The sequence below is a fragment of the Gopherus flavomarginatus genome, chromosome 4 (genome assembly GCF_025201925.1).
Source record: "Gopherus flavomarginatus isolate rGopFla2 chromosome 4, rGopFla2.mat.asm, whole genome shotgun sequence".
In the NCBI taxonomy this organism is placed as follows: Eukaryota; Metazoa; Chordata; order Testudines; family Testudinidae; genus Gopherus; species Gopherus flavomarginatus.
The window spans coordinates 91,493,333-91,516,773 of NC_066620.1; positions in this window are offsets into that span (position 1 = coordinate 91,493,333).

The window sequence follows — 23,441 nt, forward strand, 5'->3', positions numbered from 1 at the left end:
TATGGTGCCACTACAGCTTTTGGCATCCACCTGAACACCAGCCATATAGCAGCATGCCTTGGTACACAGCCACTTCAGAATTCACTGGTTTACAGTCTAATTATATGCCTATACCAAGAAAGTCTTCAAAACCAAACCAGTGCTGTTGCAGGGTTCAACTTCGAATATCTTCATTTCTGATCTTGTCCTGCCACTTGTTGTGGAGCAGCTGATGAAGACAACAAGATTCAAAAAATGTAATTCAGTTGTTCATCAGCCTTCCTAAGCACCCATGTTTCACTGCTGTACAAAAGAGCAGGTGTAACTCTGGTTCTGTAGAGCCACAGCTTTGTAGCCAGTTTGATGTCATGATGTCCCCACAGAGGCCAGTAAAAGGCTTGACAGATTTCAGTAGCTATTGCTATATGAGTATCCACATCTTCTAGCACTATCTCTGATGCTGCCTAAATATTTGACAGTTGTCCTGTGCTCACTGTTCCATCTGGACAGGTTAATGATGAGATGGATGTAATTCGGAGCTGGAGGCTACTTGGTGGTAATAGCCAGGAACTTACTTTTATCTGGACTAATAACCAGACCAACACACATTGCTTGTTGCCCAACCAGATCAGTCACCAGCTGTAGCGATTCAACAAACTCAGCTAACAAGACAATGTCATCAGCATATTTGAGATCTCGAAGCAGAATGACATTCTGCTTATCGCCAGCAACAGTTGCCTCATCAAGCTTATCTATCAACAAATCAATGCCGATATTGAATAACGATGATGACAGAACGCAGCCTTGCCGAACCCCCATGGACAAAGGAAACCATGCCATGCTATTGACTCAAACAAAGTTTCCATTCCATTATATAGCTTTTGATCCATGAATCTATCTTCCCAGTAATGCAGAGTCACCCCATCAGATCCCACAGACTTGCTTGATGCTCTGAATCAAAGGCCTGACTGAAGTGTTTAAAAAGTGCTGCATACAGCTTATTACATTGACCATCTTCTCAAAAAGCTGTCTCAAGGTAAAGATCTAGTCAAGACTGGAACAACCAGGTTAAAAGCTTCACTTGGTAACCTGGCCTTTTCCAGGAAATGCATTGTTGATTTGAGACATTAACACAAATGAAGACTTTGCCTAGGACCAACAACAGCATCATACCTCTACAGTTGCTACATTCGACCTTATCACCCCCTTTGAACAGAAGCAGAATACCCCCCCTTTCCTCTAGCCATCAGAGCTGATATTAGTATGCCTGAGGGACTGGAAAAGCCTATGCAGCCACAATACAACTATACTCTCACCTGTCTTCAGCAGTTCGAGTGATGTTACAAACCCTGGCACCTTCCCAGATTTTAGCTTGTGGACAATGATCTGGTTCTTTCCTTGGTTGAAAGAAGGTGGCTGTTCTAGAACTTCTGCCCCTCTTCAGTGGAACAGGGACTGCAGCTGACGGACAATTGAGGACTGTTTTGCAATGATATTCCCATCAATGCAACTGATCTTGTGGACAATGGCTGCTGCCAACCTGATTCTTCACTGCACAAGCTGGGGACACCTTGCCCAGAAAACATCACCAAGTTAAGTAGATGGTGCAGAGACTGTGCCTGGTGGCAGCCTGTTCTAAACTGTCTACCTGTGTTGACCAGCAAGATTCCCTATATTTCTTACACAATGACTTAATGACACTCCAAAGTCAAACCTATTCAGCCGTTGCTTTTAACAAACATTTCTTTAAATACTCAAATTGTAGCCTCGCTTTTTTTCCTTAGCTCCAACTTCAGTGAGTGTCTACTCACTGATCTCTGGATGGTATCTGAAGGGCTGCAGCCCCAGCACTGAGCTGGCTGTAGTCAGTACTGAGGTCTTGAAACAATGCCATTCCTCATCAGATGATAGAGGGACTGAGACTTCAGTCTCTAGTGCTTCAATGGCCTTAAGCAGTTCCAAACGCAAGGCTGTCTGATAGTGTGTTTATAATAAGAACCTTCAGTCAAATCCGAGTAATTTTGGTCCATTAACCGTCCATCTTTGAAGACTTTTATCTGCAGAAGTTGATAATCAGTGTCAAGTTCAGCACTTCTGCAAACTTGTATATCCATGACTGTTGTCCTTATTAACAATTGTTAGTGATCGTGATCAATCACTCTTTTAATTAAACCATCTGGGCTATACTGGGCTTGTGAATCTTTGAGTGACAGAAGAATGAGTCAGCAAGCATTATGTCATCAGCAGCTGTAAATTCCAGCAGTCACTGCTCATTCCTCTTCTTCTGCCTGACAAAAAAACTTCCTGAGTGTTCTTGCCCAGGTGTCATTATCCTCCTATGTGTGCATTAAAGTCTCCCAAGATCACAATGACATCTCTTTTCAGAGTTACATTAAGGATTGACTATAGTTGCTGAGGGGAAGGGGGTAAAATCTGCTTGGAACATTTGAACATTATCTGAAATAGTTAAAGTTGTTCACTTCATCAAGCAGTTGAAAAGCCTGAACATTATTTTTTTAATTACAGGTGCTTATAAGTTTTTAAGGTGGCTGTTCCCTTGAGTTCCAAATTGTTCTGAATCAGTTCTCATTGTTTGGTTCCGTCAGGCCATCAATGCAGGTTTCCAAGGTCCTTTGTTATAAGTTTAACAAACTCTGAGTTTAGATTTCCCATATTCTTTAGAGTGTCATACTTTTTCAACAAGGGCACATAAATGTCTGTATGTGTCTGTTCTGTTGGCACAGTTATTGATAACACACACATTCGGGGCTCCCCAGATTTTGCCCTGAAGCAAATCTTGTTGCTTTACCACTTTAAGCATTTTTCTTTCTTGTTTTTAGCATCTCTGATTTCTCAATTTCAGTTTTGGCAAACAAAAAACCATTGAAGGCTAGTCTAATGGTGCTCTAGTACTGTGCATCCTCTATGCTGAGCTGCCTGCCTTGCCAACTTTAACTTGAGTGGCAGTGGACACGTTTGCCCTTTCTGCGACTTTTAGACAATCTTCTTTAAAATGAAATTAGTGTTCATAGAAAGGTCTGAAACTGAAAGCCTTGATGACCTCTAAATCCCATTTATCTATAGTTAGGTACAAAGTAAACAGCACAATGCAAGTTTTCCCTGCTCTGCTCCATTAGTGAACTTCAAATGTTCTGGAAAGACTACCTGTAGGAGTAAGAAGTTAGCTCATTGTTACTGACCCAATTAATCCTTTGTGCTTCTGCTGAGATTTACAGAAAAGGTGTCAATTGTAATGGTTTATATGAGGTATTATGTGCCCACTAGGAAGAGGTCTGAGAGCGCCTCCCAGTGAAAAAGTCCTGTAGAAACTGGTTTTGATTTTGGATGACTTTTGTGTCAAATCTTATTTGCCAAGTCACTATAACTCATATTGAGATGTATTAATAGTTATCTCAATGGCTCATATTACATGCTATTTCATGAACAGTGGAGCTGGAACACAAAAAAGATAAAGTAAATGTTTGAAAGACAGAATGACAGGGTTATATTGGCTAGTTCAGATGATAGAAGTGAAATGAAATCCGTGGTTAATAAGCCTAGAGTGAAGCCTTACATCAGAAAAATCTTTACTTGCCTTCCTCCTCTTTTTTTCCCCCCCAAAGAACAAGTCACTTTGCTACAAAATATGAATACATTCTGCACAAAGAACATTGAATTGGTGTCCAGTGTGGTAAGAAATTAGAGAAGTTTGAAAGAACAATAATAAAAAAATATCACTTCCTAGTGCCTGAGATATGTCTGATGTGTAGAACAGAAAACCCTGAAAACAGAACTAAATATATTCAGAACATGGTTGTCTGCAATATCAGCATATTTAGTGCCCCTTCAAATCTCAAAATGAACCACTCTACACCCCATAGGTCAGAAAATCCTTACATACTCCTCATAGGAGTCCTCTTTTCCAACAGGCAGAGCCTCTCATCTTTCCTTATGTTGCCTTTGGACAGTGAGGCCCAGCATCTGTTAACTCTTCTCACAACTTGAGGGGGTGATCATCTTGCACTTTCTCTCCGCTTGTCTTCCCCTTCAGTTGTCTGGGAGTTGCAAACTAGCTGGAATCTCCTACTTCTTTGAGGACTTTCCCCAAACCTGCCTCAGTTCTTCTGCAGTGGGACCTGAACATACTCCTGTAGGTGCTACTGCAGCCATTTCAAATGGGCACTTTCTCAGCCTGGGAGTGAAAATAGTTGCACTTCCTTCAGCTTATTCTGAGAGGAAAGGAGATGATAATGGTGGAGAGGAAGGGGCGTTCTGACCTAATTTTCTCAAACCTCTAAAGAAGCCTGAAGTAAAGGTTGGGTGTATGTTTCGGGTAGTTTATATTATATTCAAACAGGTTCACTCACCTATACAATGTGAGATGCTTTATTAGTCTAACTAGGGAGATCAAAAAATGGTCAAGGTAGAACCTATAGTAATGGAGTCTTACCTCCAGGGCATGAAGTCCTCCTATTGTGTGATATCCTTGGGCACAGGCCTTGCATAGTGCATCCATAGGTAGATCAGTGCAAAATCTTAGTCTTCTATGTTAAAAAATCAAAATTTTGCTTTCAGCTAAACTCGTGATTTTTGATTGGTCTCAGCTTTTTGCCACGAGAAAGATGCAAGATAAGAACTGGGCATTTCTTATGGCTCTAAGTATCATTTCCCAGCATATAATAGTAGTTAAACATGGCTATGCCATGTTATTTGTTCAATGTAACAATTTATAAAATGCGGCCTCCTCCTTGCCCCCAATTGGAATATAACCATTGCTTGGACAGATAGCTCTATTAGGGCTTGTCTCCACTTACTGGGGGATCAACATGCAGCGATCGATCCACCAGGAGTCAATTTAGCGGATCAAGTGAATACCCGCTAAATAAACTGCCGATTGCTCTCCGGTCAACTCCGGTACTCCACCAGAATGAGAAGCATAAGGTAAGTTGATAGGAGAGTTTCTCTCGTCTACCCAGCATTGTGTAGATACCTCAAAAGGTCGACCTAAGCTATGTTGACTCCAGCTACGTTATTCATGTAGCTGGAGTTGTGTAATTTGAGTGGACTTAGCCCGGTAGCGTAGACCTGCCCTTAGTGTTTTTATGTATTTAAACTGGATATCGCTGTTTGAATTATTTTTAGCTTGGGTTTCCTTTTTTTTTTCTGTTGGGATCTTTCTCACATTGTTCTATAAATGCCATAGATAGACAGTTTTCCTTTCTTATGGTATCACATGACTGTTCTCAAGCAAAGTAAACCGTCCTGGTATAAGAGGGAAGGTCCTCTCATGGATCGGTAACTGGTTAAAAGATAGATAACAAAGGATAGGAATAAATGATCTGTTTTCAGAATGGAGAGAGGTAAATAATGATGTTCCCCAGGAGTCTGTACTGGGACCAGTCCTATTCAACATATTCATAAATGAACAGTGAGGTGGCAAAATTTGCAGATGATACAAAACTGCTCAAGATAGTTAAGTCCAAAGCAGACTGTGAAGATTTACAAAGGGATCTCACAAAACTATAACAGAGTTCAAAAACAAATTAGATAAGTTCATGGAGGATAAGTCCATCAATGGCTATTAGCCAGGATGGTCAGGGATGCAACCCTATGCTCTGGGTGTCTCTAGCCTCTGATGGCCAGATGCTGGGAATGGACGACAGGGGATGGATCACTTGCTAATTTTCCTGTTCTGTTCATTCCCTCTGAAGCACCTGACATTGAACACTGTTGGAAGACAGGATCTTGGGCTAGGTGGACCATTGGTCTGACCCATTATGGCTGTTCTTATGCTTTAACTGGAGACAAAATGAATATCAATAGCTTCTAAGGTGTATATTGCAGGACATAAAAGTAACTTCTGAGCCAAGAAGAACCCTTAACAGCCCTCCTTCCTCCCCAGTGAGAATGTTCACTGGTACTGATCCTTGGTGGAAATGTGCATTACAGTAGACAATTCAAGGGTAATAAATTGTGCACCATATACATGAGTAGGCAAGGATAACTGAAGCCATTTTAGGAACCACTTGAACTTTTCAAACAAGTGTGACTCATCCCTGTGTCCTCCTACATAGGAATTGTATTCTCATTTCATGGTCCTCTTATAAATAGTACAATATAATACTGTCTATACTTGCTTTTCTCTTTCTCTCCTCTCTATATTCACATACTAATGCTATAGCCAGCTTCAACTGTGCGTAAATACTGCTAAATAAATAATAAATGAAGGGTGAACCTGAAAAGTTTCTGTTCTATCAAGCATGCTGGTCTAAAAGTTGCATGCTGGTCTAAAAGTACTATTGAAGAACCTTCTTTCTGGCACTATGCATTCTTGGTTATGAATCAACCCCCCAAAATGCTGACTCATGATAATGTTAAAAGGAGTGAACTGAACATTTTGAAAATGCTAACGTGTCTTTATTTCTACAAAAGAAGCAAATATATAGAAAGGTGTGGTGGTGAGGTTTTCTGGTAATTATTCGATTCTAGTCCCTGTAAAATACTAGTGTTTTACAAATTATCTCCATGGACTGCAGTGGAGTTACTCCTGATTTGTCCAGGAATAAGTGAGAGGAGAATTGGACTTTCAATACTAGCTGGTTTCAGCTTGGATGGGAATATTATGAGAATTGCCTTTTTTACAATATTTGTGTTTCGAGACCTTGTCAAAACCAGCAATTACAGAATTGTGTACCTGTAAAAGTTAAAATGTAATGGACTTCTTTGAATTTAGAAAAAAATATTAGTTTTGATATTTGGGTTCTTAATTTAGCTGAATCGGCTTGCTTCATTGCTTGCACAATGGGGTCCAGCAGGCCTCTAGGCACTAGTGCAATATAAATGTTATATAATAGTAATAGTGAGGTTTAGATTCTTCACCCACCTATGATGAGGAGATTCCATCTAAGCCAAAACTCTGGATTTGAATATTCCTGAGCTTTGAGAAAGCTTACATACAGATTTGGATTCACACTTTGCTGCTTTGGTTTGTTTCCTATTTCAAACCAATGATCCAGATTCATCTCCATTGACATTGCTGCAGTTCCATCTGAGATTATCCTGGCCCCTTATTGTTTCCCCTGGGTATTTTTCTCTTCAGAGCAAAACTGAAATTCCATGGCAAAGTGGTCTGGGAGAATGGACGTGCTGTTCCATTGAAATTGTATGATAAATAGAGTGATAGAGGGCTTCAGAGCAGTACTTTGTCACTTTCAAGAGGAGTAAAGTGTGTTTAATTAAAGTAATAGCTGTTTAAATTAAAATAAATCATTTTAATGCCAAGAGTGGTTTTTCTAATGATTATGGGCTGTCATTCAAAGGAAGGGCAGGAAGCTGATAAAGTACTTAGAGCTTCATTTCCTAGGCTCTTACGATCAATCACTAATGGGATGTGCCCTGCCAAGAAAATAATGTTGTTTGTTAAGCAGAATCACACAAAATCCCAAGTAATTAATTGGGCACCCAACATTAAAAAGCAAAACAAAACAATGGGCCAGAGAAGCTTCAAAGAAACAGGAGCCTTCCAATATATCGGAGGAACCTTTTCCTCTCTCTCTGTTTTCTTTTCTAAAAAGCTGCTATACATGGACTCAGGGTTGCCAAGTCCAGTCAGATCCCTTGGCACTCTAGTTTTGCCAAGAAAAGTGTCATGCATTTGGAGAGGCTCATAATAGTAGGGTATTCAGATAACACTGATAGGTACAGGGAATTGTAAAGGAGACTGGGAAAGTATAGAGAATTAGTGCTTCTCCTCCGCTTGTAAGGGCACTAGTACTTGTACTTCATTCTCTTATCCTACTCTAGCTTCCCTCTCTCCTTCCCTTATTTAATGAGTTTCTGTCCTGGCTCCTGGGCACTCCAGTGTTCCCATCGTGTCGTCTTTGTGTTTCCATTGTCTTCTGTAATAGAGTATAAAATAACTGAAACCTAAGCTTGGAGAAGCACACATTCGATTAAGGCTGAGCATATACAACTGAATGGGTAAGTATTTTAGCAATGGCTGGAATAATTAGGTTTATGGGCTCCAATTTTCCATTGCTTACAGCTAAGATATTCAACTAAATGGGATTGGATAGGAATGTCTGATGGAAAACCTGAGCTCTGAAGCTGGTAAACTGGTATAGTTCCACAAAATGATTGGGAACCACTGAGCTAGATAACATGGTGATTGTTACAGGACAAACAAAAACAGTTATAACATACAAGTTTCAGGACTGAAAATTGATTTAGTCTTCAGGTGTTGCTGGGTCACAAAGGACCCTTGTAGTCTGTTTTATGTGCTGTTTGTTTGAATAAATGGTATTGCATCACCTTCACTCCATTGTATCTCTGGCTTTCGCTGTCACCAGAGAAGTCTTGCAACAGGCAGATGGTACCAGAAAACATGATGTTGAGCTTGTTTGTGCTGCTTTGGAGCCTGTTTTTAAGGAATGAGATCAAAGTTGGGAACTTAACTGGATCTGGGGGGGCACTGAGAGCCTGGCCCAAAGCCCAATAAAGCAAATGGAAAAAGTCCCAGATCTTGGTGGTCTTTAGATCAGACTCCTAGTGAGTACCATACCTTTTAGAGGACTTCCCTGGTTTTCTCATCTCTTTTGCATGTTTAATCTATTCTCCTTAAAGACAGTGTGTCATGGTATAATTCCCCACTCTGAACCTTAGCGTCCAAAAGATGGGGTACCAGCATGAATTCCTCTAAGCTCAATTACCAGCTTAGTACTTGTAGCGCTGCCACCAACCAGGAATTCCAGTGCCTGGTACACTCTGGTCCCCCCCAAAACCTTGCCCTGGGACCCCCAAGACCCAGTCCCTCTGGATCTTAACACAAGGAAAGTAAACCCTTTCCCTCACCGTTTCCTCTCCCAAGCTTCCCCTCCCTGGGTTACCCTGGAAGATCACTGTGATTCAGACTCCCTGAATCTTAAAACAGAGAGGAAAATCCACCTTCCCCCCTCCTTCTCTCTCCCCCTCCCAGACTCTCCCTGAGAGAGAAAGTAATCCTAACACAGAGAGAAATTAACCTTTCTCTCCTCCTTCCCTCCTTTCTCCCCACCAATTCCCTGGTGGATCCAGACCCAGTCCCCTGGGGTCTCACCAGAATAAAAAAACAATCAGGTTCTTAAACAAGAAAAGCTTTTAATTAAAGAGGGAAAACAGTAAAAATTATCTTTGTAAATTTAAGATGGAATATGTTACAGGGTCTTTCAGCTATAGACACTGGGAATACCCTCCCAGTCTAAGTATACAAGTACAAATTAAAATCCTTTCAGCAAAATACAAATTTGAACTCCGTCCAGCCAAATACACTTTTGCAAATAAAGAAAACAAACATAACCTAACTCGCTTTATCTACCTAGTACTTACTATTTTGAATCTATAAGAACCTGTATCAGGGAGATTGGAAAGAAACCTGGTTGCACGTCTGGTCACCCTCAGAACCCAGAGAGAACAACAGCCAAACACTAACAGCACACACAAAAACTTCCCTCCCTCAAGATTTGAAAGTATCCTGTCCTCTGATTGGTCCTCTGGTCAGGTGACAGTCAGGCTCACTGAACTTGTTAACCCTTTACAGGCAAAAGAGATATGAAGTACTTCTGTTCTATTAACCCTTAACTATCTGTTTATGACACAATGTTTGCTGTTGGGAAGCGGGTAGGTTGTGAGGATTGATGGAAGCTTCAGAAGGCTGCTGGAAGAACAGAAATACAGGGGGGCACTTTTTGTAATAGCAATTCAGAATCTCCAGGCATGGAGAATCATAGGATCATATAAATCTAGGGCTGGAAGGGACATTGTGAGGTCATCTAGTTCAGCCTCATGCACTGAGGCAAAACCAAATAAACATAGAGCTTCCCTGACAAGTGTTTGTCTAACCTGTTCTTAAAAACCTCCAATGATGGGGGTTCCACAACTTTCCTTGGAAGCCTATTTCAGAGCTGAACTATCTTTATAGTTGGAAAGGTTTTCCTAATATCTAACCTAAATCTCCCTTGCTGCAAATTGAGCCCTTTACTTCTTGTCCTACTTTCAGTGGACATGAAGAACAAACTGATCGTCATCTTCTTTATAACAGTCCTTACACATTTGAAGACTGATATCAGGTCCCCCTCAGTCTGCTTTTCTCAAGACTAAATATGTCTATTTTAAAAAAATCTTTCCTCAAAGATCAGGTTTCTTAAAAGTTTCATCATTTTTGTTGCTCTCTTCCGGACTCTCTCCAACTGATCCATGTCTTTCCTAAAGTGTGGCACCCAGAAATGGACACGGTACTCCAGCTGAGGCCTCACCAATGCTGTGTAGAGTGGAACAACAACTTCTGTGTCTTAAGTATACTGCTTCTTTGTAAATACAACCCCGAATTATATTAGCTTTTTTGCAGTGGCATCACATTGTTGCCTCATATTCAATTTGTGATCCACTATAATGCCTTGATAATTTCAGTTATTCTTAGGGCTGTCAAACGATTAAAAAAATTAAACTCGATTAATCGCACTTTTAAACAATAATAGAATACCATGTATTTAAATATTTTGGATGTTTTCCACATTTTCAAATATATTGATTTCAATTATAACACAGAATAAAAGTATACAGTGCTCACTTTATTTTTATTACAAATATTTGCACTGTAAAAAACAAAAGAAATAGAGTTTTTCAATTCACCTAATATAAACACTGCAGTGCAATCTCTTTATCATGAAAGTTGCACTTACCAATGTAGAATTATGTACAAAAAATAACTGCATTCAAAAATAAAACAATGTAAAACTTTAGCACCTACAAGTCCACTCAGTCCTATTTCTTGTTCAGCCAATCAATCAGACAAACAAGTTTGTTTACATTTGCAGGAGATAATGTTGCTCACTTCTTGTTCACAATGTCACCTGAAAGTGAAAACAGGTGTTCACATGGCACTGTTGTAGCCAGTGTTGCAAGATATTTACATGCCAGATGTGCTAAAGATTCATATGTCCCTACATGCATCAACCACCATTACAAAAGACATGCTAAATGCTGATGACAGGTTCTGCTCAATAATGATCCAAAGCAGTGCACACATGTTCCTTTTCATCATCTAAGTCAAATACCACCAGTCGAAGGTTGATTTTCTATTTTGGTGGTTTGGGTTCTGTAGTTTCTGCATTGGAGTGTTGCTGAGTCATCATCCAAGACTACTATAACATGAAACATATGGCAGAATGCAGGTAAAATACAGCTAGAGACATACAATTCTCTCCCAAGGAGTTCAGTCACGAATTTAATTAACGCATTGTTTTTTTAACGAGTGTCATCAGCATGGAAGCTTGTCCTCTGGAATGGTGGCTGAAGCATGAAGGGGCATATGAATGTTTAGCATATCTGGCCATAGATATCTTGCAATGCTGGGTACAAAATTGCCATGTGAATACCTGTTCTCACTGTCTAGTGACATTATAAATAAGAAGTGAGCAACATTATCTCCCTTAAATGTAAACAAACTTGTTTGTCTTAGAGATTGGCTGAACGAGAAGTAGGACTGAATGGACTTGTAGGCTTTAAAGTTTTACACTGTTTTGTTTTTGAGTGCAGTTCTGTAACACAAAAAATCTACATTTGTAAGTTGCACTTTCACGATAAAGAGATTGCTTTATGGTATTGTATGAGGTGAATTGAAAAATACTGTTTATCATTTTTACAGTGCAAATATTTATAATAAAAATAATATAAAGTGAGCAGTGTACATTTTGTACTCTGTGTTGCAATTGAAATCAATATATTTGAAAAGGTTGAAAAACATCCAAAATATTTAATACATTTCAATCGGTATTCTATTGTTTAACAGTGCAATTAAATCTGCAATTAATTTTTTTAATTACAATTAATTTTTTGAGTTAATCACGTGAGCTAACTGTGATTAATCAATAGCCCTAGTTATTCTCCATTCTGTAGTTGCACATTTAATTTTTCCTTCGGAAGTGTAGTATTTTGCACTTGTCTTTACTAAATTTCATGTTGTTGATTTCAGACCAATTCTTCAATTTGTCAAAGTCATTTTGAATTATAATTCTCTTCTCCAAAGTGCTAGCGGGCTGCAGTTGTCCACAAATGTTATAAACGTACTCTCCAGTCCATTATCCAAATCATTAATAAAATATTAAACAGCAATGGACCCAGGGCAGACCCCTGCAGGAGCCCACTAGATACTGCTTCCTGAGCTTGCGGCTTCTGGAGATGCTTTTCTTTCAGTTGCCATGACTCCTGCTTCCCAAGTACCCAAGTAAAGTAGAAATGGCCAACACTATAATCTTTGAGTATATATAAAATTGGTTTAAAAGTTTGGGAAAGGTGCACCACTTTGTAGGAAAAACACTTGCTGTAACTTGAGTAACTTGCAGAGCTGGATTGTAAAGTCATAAACACAGTCTAGAGGCACAATTTCAGTTGAAGATAGCACCTAGCAAAACATAGCTAGTGGTATGGCTAAAGATAATATCACAGTGTTTTAAACATTAGCCAGTGGAAAATACCTTTTTAAAATAAAGCATATACCCTTAGAAATTATTTTGTGATAAAATGGACCTACAAATTTACTCAAACTGTAAAAAAGTGAGTGAAATTTCAGAAAATGTCACAACTTATAACAAGTGTTAAAAAGTGCAGAAGGGAGGCAGAGAAAGCAAAGAGACCTACTGATATAATTCAGAAACTGTTAAAATCATGCCTGGTGAACAAGGAGAGTGGAAACAATGGACCAAAATTGGTGTGTTGGAAATTAGGCCTAACTGATGAATAAAATAATAAGAGGATAAACTATTTCATCCACCCCTCCCTTTTGTAATTCTTTAAAATGAAAGACTTCGGTGGGAAAATTACCAGAGGAATTAGCTATCTGACAAAAAAATGCTAACAGGGATATGGATGAACAGGAAAAGAATGAGCTTCAGCATCATGGCTGCCATCCCCACTGTCTCCTGGGGCCCAGATGTGACTGTTGGCACATTGTTGTCTTGATCCTGAGAGAGATCCTTACAGGGTCAGAGAGAGGGACCTAGACGACATTGCCATCTCTACTGTCCCCAGATAAATCCCAACTATCATGTGGGCTTTGAGACTGTGTCACTCCCTGCCCATTTGTTCTTTTTCTTCCCTGCTTTGTCTTCTCTTACCTATCCTTCCCCATATGCCTTCTGCCAAATAAAAGTCTGGCGTAGCTGGCCAATACTGTATATTTTGCAACACTGCTATGAGTCTGGAATGAGAGAGGCCAATAAAAAAAATGCCCTAAATAGTCTGAGGTTGGTGTGGATATGCCAGGTCTCAGAGAGGCTAATGAGACCAAGTGCCATACCTGTATTTTTCCAGGAGTGAGGCTGTAAGTGAAAGTCAACATCAGAGACACATGTATTGTCTATTTTTGCTGTTCTTTTCTCTCCCCTTGTGCGTATGTCTTAGTTTTGTTTTCTAGTAAACAGGGTTGGACTCTAACAATGACTTACCTAGCAACATTCAGTGGCTAACGTGGAACGGGTCCTGCCCCTTGGTGCTAACTTACTGTGAATCAGGCATACCAGCGTAGGTATTTATTTTCAGTGCCCTGGGTGTAGGTAGCAAATCTCCACCAGTTGCATGTGCTATTCTTACTGTGGCCATGCTAATCATAGGATCTACACCAGACTATGACGATATTCAGTTTTTTGTTATTATTAAGTCTAATGAAACCGTACCAATCACTCCTCTGTCATTGTTCCTCCTGGCTTCATTTTTTTTGGGTGCTGTTTTATCCAAATATTTGTTCAAAGCTGCCATGTTACATCTGGAGCAGCATCTCTATTTGAGGTGGCATTAAATTATTGAAACTGAATATAATACAGCAGTATTAGCAAGCTCCATGGTAATTCAAGCAAGTGACAGCCTCTACCTGTGCCTAATTTATTGTTCTTTTCATTTGCAATATGAGACCTTTATCTTTTGCTGGTCAATCTACATTCACGAGAAGTAGCACAGGATCATGAGTAGAGCACTGTCATAAACAGATAGCTAAGGGTTAATGTCTCTTTCACCTGAAGCACCTGACCAGAGGACCAATCAGGAAACCGGATTTTTTCAACTTTGGGTGGAGGGAATTGTGTGTCTGAGTCTTTTGTCGCCTGCCTGCTTTCTCTGAGCTTTGGAGAAGTAGTTCTGTTTTCTAACCTTCTGTTTCTAAGTGTAAGGACAAAGAGATCAGATAGTAAGTTATATGGTTTCTTTTCTTTGGTATTTGCATGAATATAAGTGCTGGAGTGCTTTGATTTGTATTCTTTTTGAATAAGGCTGTTTATTCAATATTCTTTTAAGCAATCGACCCTGTATTGTATCATCTAATACAGAGAGAACATTTGTATGTATTTTTCTTTCTTTTTATATAAAGCTTTCTTTTAAGACCTGTTGGAGTTTTTCTTTACTTCAGGGAAATTGAGTCTGTACTCACCAGGGAATTGGTGGGAGGAAGGAATCGGGGAGATCTGTGTGTTGGATTGCTAGCCTAATTTTGCATTCCCTCTGGGGGAATAGGAAAGTACTTTTTGTTTCCAGGATTGGGAACAGAGAGGGAGATTCACTCTGTTTGGATTCACAGAGCTTGTGTCTGTGTATCTCTCCAGGAGCACCTGGAGGGGGGAAGGGAAAAAGGATTATTTCCCTTTGTTGTGAGACTCAAGGGATTTGGGTCTTGGGGTCCCCAGGAAAGGTTTTTCAGGGGGACCAGAGTGCCCCAAAACACTCTAATTTTTTGGGTGGTGGCAGCAGGTACCAGGTCCAAGCAGGTAACTAAGCTTGGAGGATTTCATGCTAACCCCCATATTTTGGACGCTAAGGTCCAAATCTGGGATTAAGGTTATAACATGGTGTAGCAGTGGTGGGAGATAGACAGAATCCAGAAGCCAGTAGAAATATTATATTTTTCTTTTCTCTGCTAAGGGCTTTTTAGCAGAGAGAAACAGTTGGTTTTAAAAGGGAACCAGAGAGAATTTTTTTTTCTGCTCTCTCTGGCAGTTTGTGGCTTGCATGTTAAGCGAGAAGCCATTAAGAGACTGTTGAGGGTCTTTTGTCATGCAATAGCCCTCCCATTAGGAGGCAAGTACCAGCACTTATAGGCATGCAAATAAAGTGGTTTTTCTGGTTTCCTTTCATTGAACATTAGCTAGAGAGAGAAAAGAAAAAAAAGCACTGTTGCTAGGCAGACTTCAGGAGGCAACAGAACCTGCAGTTCAGAAGATAAACACCGGAGGGCACCCCAACACAAGAAAACAGGAACCATGACTTCTAAGGCAAAAATTGAGGCCGAAGAACAAATCAAAGAAGCTGAACACAGGCGACAACTGGAAATAAAACAAAAAGAGATGGAGATGAAAGAAAAGGAAGAAAGCATGAAACTGGCAGCCTTCCAAAGAGAACAGGCAGCCCAAGAGGCAGCACACAAAAGAAAACTAGAAGAAGAAGAGGTGGCCTACCGAAGGAAACAAGCAGAAGAAGAGTTGGCCCACAGAAGGAAGCAAGAAGAAGAAGAGGCGGCCCACTGCCGAGACATGGAAAAACACCAAAAAGAAATGGAAAAACAACAAAAAGAAATGGAAAAACAACACGAAGAGAAGGAAAAACAGAGAAAACATGAACTGGACTTGGCAAAAGCTGGGCTGCATGTGCCAGCCAACCCTAACAACCCGGCGCCAAATATTGCTCCACAGCACAGGAAATTTCCCACCTACAAGGCAGGTGATGACACCGAGGCCTTCTTGGAAAATTTTGAAAGAGCCTGTCTTGGGTACAACATCCCCGAAGACCAGTACATGGTAGAATTGAGGTCACAGCTCAGTGGACCTTTAGCAGAGGTGGCAGCTGAAATGCCTAAGCTGCAAATGAATGACTATAAACTTTTTCAAACCAAGGCCAGATACCGAATGGGGATAACCCCAGATCATGCCCGTCGGCGCTTCAGAACCCAAAAGTGGAAACCCGAGGTGTCATTTCCCAAACACGCCTACTACATTGCAAAAAACTATGAGGCCTGGATAACAGGAAACAACATTCAAACCTTGGAAGAACTGAACCTCCTCATACAAATGGAGCAGTTCTTGAATGGTGTTCCTGAAGACATCACACGGTACATACAAGATAGAAATCCCAAAGATATCGCTGAGGCGGGGGAGATTGGAGCCAAATGGATGGAACTGGCAGAAAGCAAGAAAGCTACTGTCAAGGGGAACGATTACCCCAGGGGGCACACAGACCATAAACCCTACAACCGAGGACAGCCAAAGACCCCACATACCACCCAAGTAAAGCCACAGATACCCTACCCTTCCACCTCACCAGTCTCCAGTAACTCACCTCGGCCCAGTGACCCATCAGATGGAAGATGCTTTAAGTGTAATGAACTGGGACATATCAAGGCCAACTGTCCCAAGAACACCATGCGAGTGCAATTCATTACACCACCATCACCCCAAAGATCCCCAGGCCCGGATGCCTCTCAAATACCCTTGGAGCGAAGGGAAAATTTGAGAGTGGGCGGAAAGAAGGTTACTGCGTGGAGAGACACGGGGGCACAAGTGTCAGCTATCCACCAATCCTTCGTTGACCCCAAATTCATCAACCCAAAGGCCAAAGTTACAATTTACCCCTTCATGTCACAAGCTGTAGATTTGCCTACAGCTCAACTGCCTGTCCAGTACAAAGGCTGGTCAGGAATGTGGACTTTTGCAGTCTATGACAATTATCCTATCCCCATGCTACTGGGGGAAGACTTGGCCAACCAGGTGAGGCGGGCCAAGAGAGTGGGAATGGTTACACGTAGCCAAACCAGGCAAGCTTCCAGACCCATTCCTGTTCCTGAACCGTCCACAGAGGCCCCGTCTGTGTTACCAGAGACCCAGACAGAGGTAGTGGACCCGGATTCCATGCCAACCACTGAAACAGCCACAGCACCTCCAGTCCCAGGCCCGGAACTGGAACAGCAACCAGCACCAGCAAGTGCAACCCCATCTTCAAACTCAACGCCAGTGGGCGCCAGCGAGCCAGAACTGGCAGAAGCAAAAGACAGCCATACCCAAAAGGCTCAGCCAGAGCCTGAAATACCCTCAGGTGCACCAGCGGAGAGCGGTTCACCAGCAACGGAAACAACCCCATCACCTACATCGCTTCCAGAGGGACCAAGCCCAAGTCCACAGTCTGAGGAAGAACTGGTGACCCCAGCCTCAAGGGAACAGTTCCAGACTGAGCAGGAAGCAGATGACAGCCTTCAGAAAGCGTGGGCGGCGGCACGGAGCACCCCACCGCCTCTCAGCTCTTCTAATCGATCCCGGTTTGTTATAGACCAAGGACTTTTATACAAGGAAATTCTTTCTGGTGGACACCGGGAAGAATGGTAGCCGCAAAAACAGTTGGTGGTTCCAACTAAGTACCGGGGTAAGCTCTTAAGCTTAGCCCATGATCATCCCAGTGGCCATGCTGGGGTGAACAAAACCAAGGACCGGTTGGGGAAGTCCTTCCACTGGGAGGGGATGGGCAAGGACGTTGCCAAGTATGTCCGGTCTTGTGAGGTATGCCAAAGAGTGGGTAAGCCTCAAGACCAGGTCAAGGCCCCTCTCCAGCCACTCCCCATAATTGAGGTCCCATTTCAGCGAGTAGCTGTGGATATTCTGGGCCCTTTCCCAAAAAAGACGCCCAGAGGAAAGCAGTACGTACTGACTTTAGTGGACTTTGCTACCCGATGGCCAGAAGCAGTAGCTCTAGGCAACACCAGGGCTAACACTGTGTGCCTGGCCCTAACAGACATCTTTGCCAGGGTAGGTTGGCCCTCTGACATCCTTACAGATTCAGGGTCTAATTTCCTGGCAGGGACCATGGAAAAACTGTGGGAAACTCATGGGGTGAATCACTTGGTTGCCACCCCGTACCACCATCAAACCAATGGCCTGGTTGAAAGGTTCAATGGAACTTTGGGGGCCATGATACGAAAATTCATCAACGAATTCTCCAATAATTGGGACCTAGTGTTGCAGCAGTTGCTGTTTGCCTACAGGGCTGTACCACATCCCAGTTTAGGGTTTTCACCATTTGAACTTGTGTATGGTCACGAGGTTAAGGGGCCATTACAGTTGGTGAAACAGCAATGGGAGGGGTTTACGCCTTCTCCAGGAACTAACATTCTGGACTTTGTAAGCAACCTACAAAGCACCCTCCGACACTCTTTAGCCCTTGCTAAAGAGAACCTAAAGGATGCTCAAGAAGAGCAAAAGGCCTGGTATGACAGACATGCCAGAGAACGTTCCTTCAAGGTAGGAGACCAGGTTATGGTCTTGAAGGCGCAACAGGCCCATAAGATGGAAGCATCATGGGAAGGGCCCTTCACGGTCCAAGAGCGCCTGGGAGCTGTAAACTACCTCATAGCATTTCCCAATTCCTCACTAAAGCCTAAAGTGTACCATGTTAATTCTCTCAAGCCTTTCTATTCCAGAGACTTACAGGTTTGTTAGTTTACAGTCCAGGGAGATGATGCCGAGTGGCCTGACGGTGTCTACTACGACGGGAAAAAAGACGGTGGCGTGGAAGAGGTGAACCTCTCAACCACCCTGGAACGTCTGCAGCGGCAACAAATCAAGGAGCTGTGCACTAGCTTCGCCCCATTGTTCTCAGCCACCCCAGGACGGACTGAACGGGCATACCACTCCATTGATACAGGTAATGCTCACCCAATCAGAACCCCACCCTACCGGGTGTCTCCTCATGCCCAAGCTGCTATAGAACGGGAGATCCAGAACATGCTACAGATGGGTATAATCCGCTCATCTACCAGTGCATGGGCATCTCCAGTGGTTCTGGTACCCAAACCAGATGGGGAAATACGCTTTTGCGTGGACTACCGTAAGCTAAATGCTGTAACTCGTCCGGACAACTATCCAATGCCACGTACCGATGAGCTATTGGAGAAGTTGGGACGTGCCCAGTTCATCTCTACAATAGACTTAACCAAGGGGTACTGGCAAGTACCGCTAGATGAACCTGCCAAGGAGAGGTCAGCATTCGTCACCCATGCGGGGGTGTATGAATTCAATGTCCTTCCTTTCGGCCTTCGAAATGCACCCGCCACCTTCCAGAGGCTGGTAGATGGTCTACTAGCTGGACTGGGAGAATTTGCAGTTGCCTACCTCGATGATGTGGCCATTTTTTCAGACTCCTGGCCCGAACACCTACTACACCTGGAAAAGGTCTTTGAGCGCATCAGGCAGGCAGGACTAACTGTTAAGGCCAAAAAGTGTCAAATAGGCCAAAACAGAGTGACTTACCTGGGGCACCAGGTGGGTCGAGGAACCATAAACCCGCTACAGGCCAAGGTGGATGCTATCCAAAAGTGGCCTGTCCCACGGTCCAAGAAGCAGGTCCAATCCTTCTTAGGCTTGGCCGGATACTACAGGCGATTTGTCCCACACTACAGCCAAATCGCTGCCCCACTGACCGACCTGACCAAAAAGACCCAGCCAAATGCTGTTAAGTGGACTGACGAGTGTCAAAAGGCCTTTACCCAGCTTAAGGCGATGCTCATGTCTGACCCTGTGCTCAGGGCCCCGGACTTTGACAAGCCATTCCTAGTAACCACGGATGCATCTGAGCGTGGTATAGGAGCAGTGCTCATGCAGGAAGCAACAGATCACAACTTCCATCCTGTCGTGTTTCTCAGCAAGAAACTGTCTGAGAGGGAAAGTCACTGGTCAGTCAGTGAAAAGGAATGCTATGCCATTGTGTACGCCCTGGAAAAGCTACGCCCATATGTTTGGGGACGGCGGTTCCAACTACAAACTGACCATGCTGCACTAAAGTGGCTTCATACTGCCAAGGGGAACAACAAGAAACTTCTTCGTTGGAGTTTAGCTCTCCAAGATTTTGATTTTGAAATTCAGCACATCACAGGAGCTTCTAACAAAGTAGCTGATGCACTCTCCCGTGAGAGTTTCCCAGAATTCAGTAGTTAAAAAGTGTTCTTAAAATGTAGAAGTCTGTTAGTTATATACTTAGGAGTATATGTAAAGGTGTATGTGTTGTATTAATCTGTTTATTTTCAAGTTCTAGAAGGAAATCGCCGCCAGTGAGCTTCCCCACTGTCTGCAATTTGGGGGGCGTGTCATAAACAGATAGCTAAGGGTTAATGTCTCTTTCACCTGAAGCACCTGACCAGAGGACCAATCAGGAAACCGGATTTTTTCAACTTTGGGTGGAGGGAATTGTGTGTCTGAGTCTTTTGTCGCCTGCCTGCTTTCTCTGAGCTTTGGAGAAGTAGTTCTGTTTTCTAACCTTCTGTTTCTAAGTGTAAGGACAAAGAGATCAGATAGTAAGTTATATGGTTTCTTTTCTTTGGTATTTGCATGAATATAAGTGCTGGAGTGCTTTGATTTGTATTCTTTTTGAATAAGGCTGTTTATTCAATATTCTTTTAAGCAATCGACCCTGTATTATATCATCTAATACAGAGAGAACATTTGTATGTATTTTTCTTTCTTTTTATATAAAGCTTTCTTTTAAGACCTGTTGGAGTTTTTCTTTACTTCAGGGAAATTGAGTCTGTACTCACCAGGGAATTGGTGGGAGGAAGGAATCGGGGAGATCTGTGTGTTGGATTGCTAGCCTAATTTTGCATTCCCTCTGGGGGAATAGGAAAGTACTTTTTGTTTCCAGGATTGGGAACAGAGAGGGAGATTCACTCTGTTTGGATTCACAGAGCTTGTGTCTGTGTATCTCTCCAGGAGCACCTGGAGGGGGGAAGGGAAAAAGGATTATTTCCCTTTGTTGTGAGACTCAAGGGATTTGGGTCTTGGGGTCCCCAGGAAAGGTTTTTCAGGGGGACCAGAGTGCCCCAAAACACTCTAATTTTTTGGGTGGTGGCAGCAGGTACCAGGTCCAAGCAGGTAACTAAGCTTGGAGGATTTCATGCTAACCCCCATATTTTGGACGCTAAGGTCCAAATCTGGGATTAAGGTTATAACAAGCACAGGACTGGGAGGTTTGGATTCTAAATCCTGGCTCTGCTGCAGTCCTGTTTGGTGCCCTCAGGTGTGTCACTTACTCTCTCTGTCTCAGATGCCCAATCTGTAAAATGGGCTAACGTTACCTATTTGCCTACCATATAGGAATGTTGTGAGGATTAATTAATGTTCATAGAGTGCTTTGAACTATGTGGGATGTTAAATACATGCAAAGTTGTGACGGTGCTGCCCGTGGGAGCCAGCTAAGGTCACTCAGTCAGGGTGAACGGCAAACAAAAGGGGGCAGACAAACCCCAAACGCTGGTGGTTATTCCAATACTTAGATTTACCAAGCCAGTACAAAACAGCTTCTATAGTACCTCACTGGTTACTTAGAAGTCCAAACCATGCAGTTCCCTTAAAGTGCCCAGCCTCAGGCCTCTGTCCAGACACACCTGTCAGATATGATGATGATTCCTGAAAATCTTTCTTCGTCATATAAAAGAAAAGGTTCTTCCAATCCCAAAGGATCAGCCACATACCCAGGTCCAATTATAACCTAGATCTTACCCAAAATACACGCTATAGCCAATTCTTATTAACTAAGCTAAAATTTATTAGAAAAGAAAAGAGAAGAGTGTTGGTTGAAAGATCAATATACATACAGATTTGAATTCAATTCTTGAGGTTCAGATACATAGTAGAGGTGAGCTTGTAGTAGCCAAAAGTCCTTTTAGAAATAGTCCATAGGTTATAGTCCAATGTCCATATTCAGGGTGGCTCCAGTCAATGACTGGGGATCTCAATCCTTGTGGCTTAAGGTTTCCCCCTCTTGAAACCCAAAGCAGATCTGAGATGAAGAAGGATCTTGTCCCAGGCTTCTTATACATTTCCAGCAGCCTTTTGGCCTGAGAAAACAATAGGCTTAACTCCTTCTCCCAAACATCCTGGCAATTAGCACAGAGTAATTTATCCATTAAACAGTTCAGATACAGGTTACCATAACCTTCAAAGAGAAATATAGACAATAATACTATTTCACTCAAGTATCATCTTAAATGCTAATATTCCTTTTTTGATCTTTGAATTAAAACCATAGCAATAGACAAGACTTATTTGCTTACATCACAAGACCTAAGCAAACATCTACCCTTCTACCTCTAACAATGCAGACTTGCATTTCAAAGCTCTATTCATTTACATATCCTCCTAACCAGTCCTTAAGGTTCACCCATGGGTCAGGTCAGTTGGTGAGGTGAGTTAATTAACTCTTTCTGGCCCTGTCACCTTTTAGTGAGATATTATATTATACTCATAACATCACAAAAGTATTATTATTTTATTAAGGAAACTACACTCTTCTTTTGTAAACTCTTTGACTAGTTAGTTTGGAAAGTGGGCACTGGGGTGGTAATAGGTGGTAGATACAAATGTGTTGTGTCCCACTTGGTCTGAAAAACAAGGAAGTCAGACTTGTTGATTCTGAAATATCACGCATGCCATTTTTCTTAAACAACTCACAAGTGCTGTACCTCTGCAGTACAATGGCTTAGAATTGTGCGTCCTCCATACATACTAGCTTAGGATATCTCTGGACTAAAAGATACCCAGCCAACCCTAAGCAAGTGACAAAAGCTGTTAGCAGAAGTTGCCCCTTACTTGACTATTCACTTGGGGTGTAACACTTAAATTACCAGTGTGGCCGTGTTTGCTAGGTGTACTGCTACTATGGCTTCTGTACTTCAGGAAGTGACTTCTTCTGTGCTGGGAAGATTGAATTGCTGATGCTAAAAATGTCATGGCTAGGAATAATACCTTCTGGAAAATGAATGCTTTAGTGCAGTGGATCAAAAGCAGTATTTTTCAATAGGTGGTTCGTGACTACTGGGGCTTATGAAAGGCAATTGGGGTGGGGAAGTATCTCAAGTTGTTGCAAATTTTATTACAATCTAAATCAAAGAAAATCTCTCTTCTCCACACCTTCACCTTTCAAGGTCAATTATCATCTGCCACTTCTCAAAACACCCACAGATAAATTAGGCTTGTTGTCACCATTGATACATTCACTATAAAAGGATATCATAGATATATGGGCAGCACAAAAATATTTGAGTTTTAATAAGAGGCCACTGACCGGAAAAGTTTGTGAAACTCTAGTTTAGAGTAAGGAAAGGCTGGTAACCTAGACATGGATATTTTAACATCCACTCACTCTTTTTCTTTTAATTTTTCATTTTTGCAATAAGTCTGGCTAATTGAATTCAGAAGCTGCAGATGCACTGGGTGGCAGCCTCATTAAAAGATTGCTGTGCTATGAGCAGGCATTTCACAGTCTGCACACGAGGAGTTTGCTGACACCAGGGTCTTTTGTAGAACTTAAAATAATTGGGCACTAGATTTTTTTTTTTTAATTCTCCCCTTCCCAAATGCCACTACCAATCATACCACTTGCCCAGTCACATCCCAGACTTCCCCCTCTGGCTT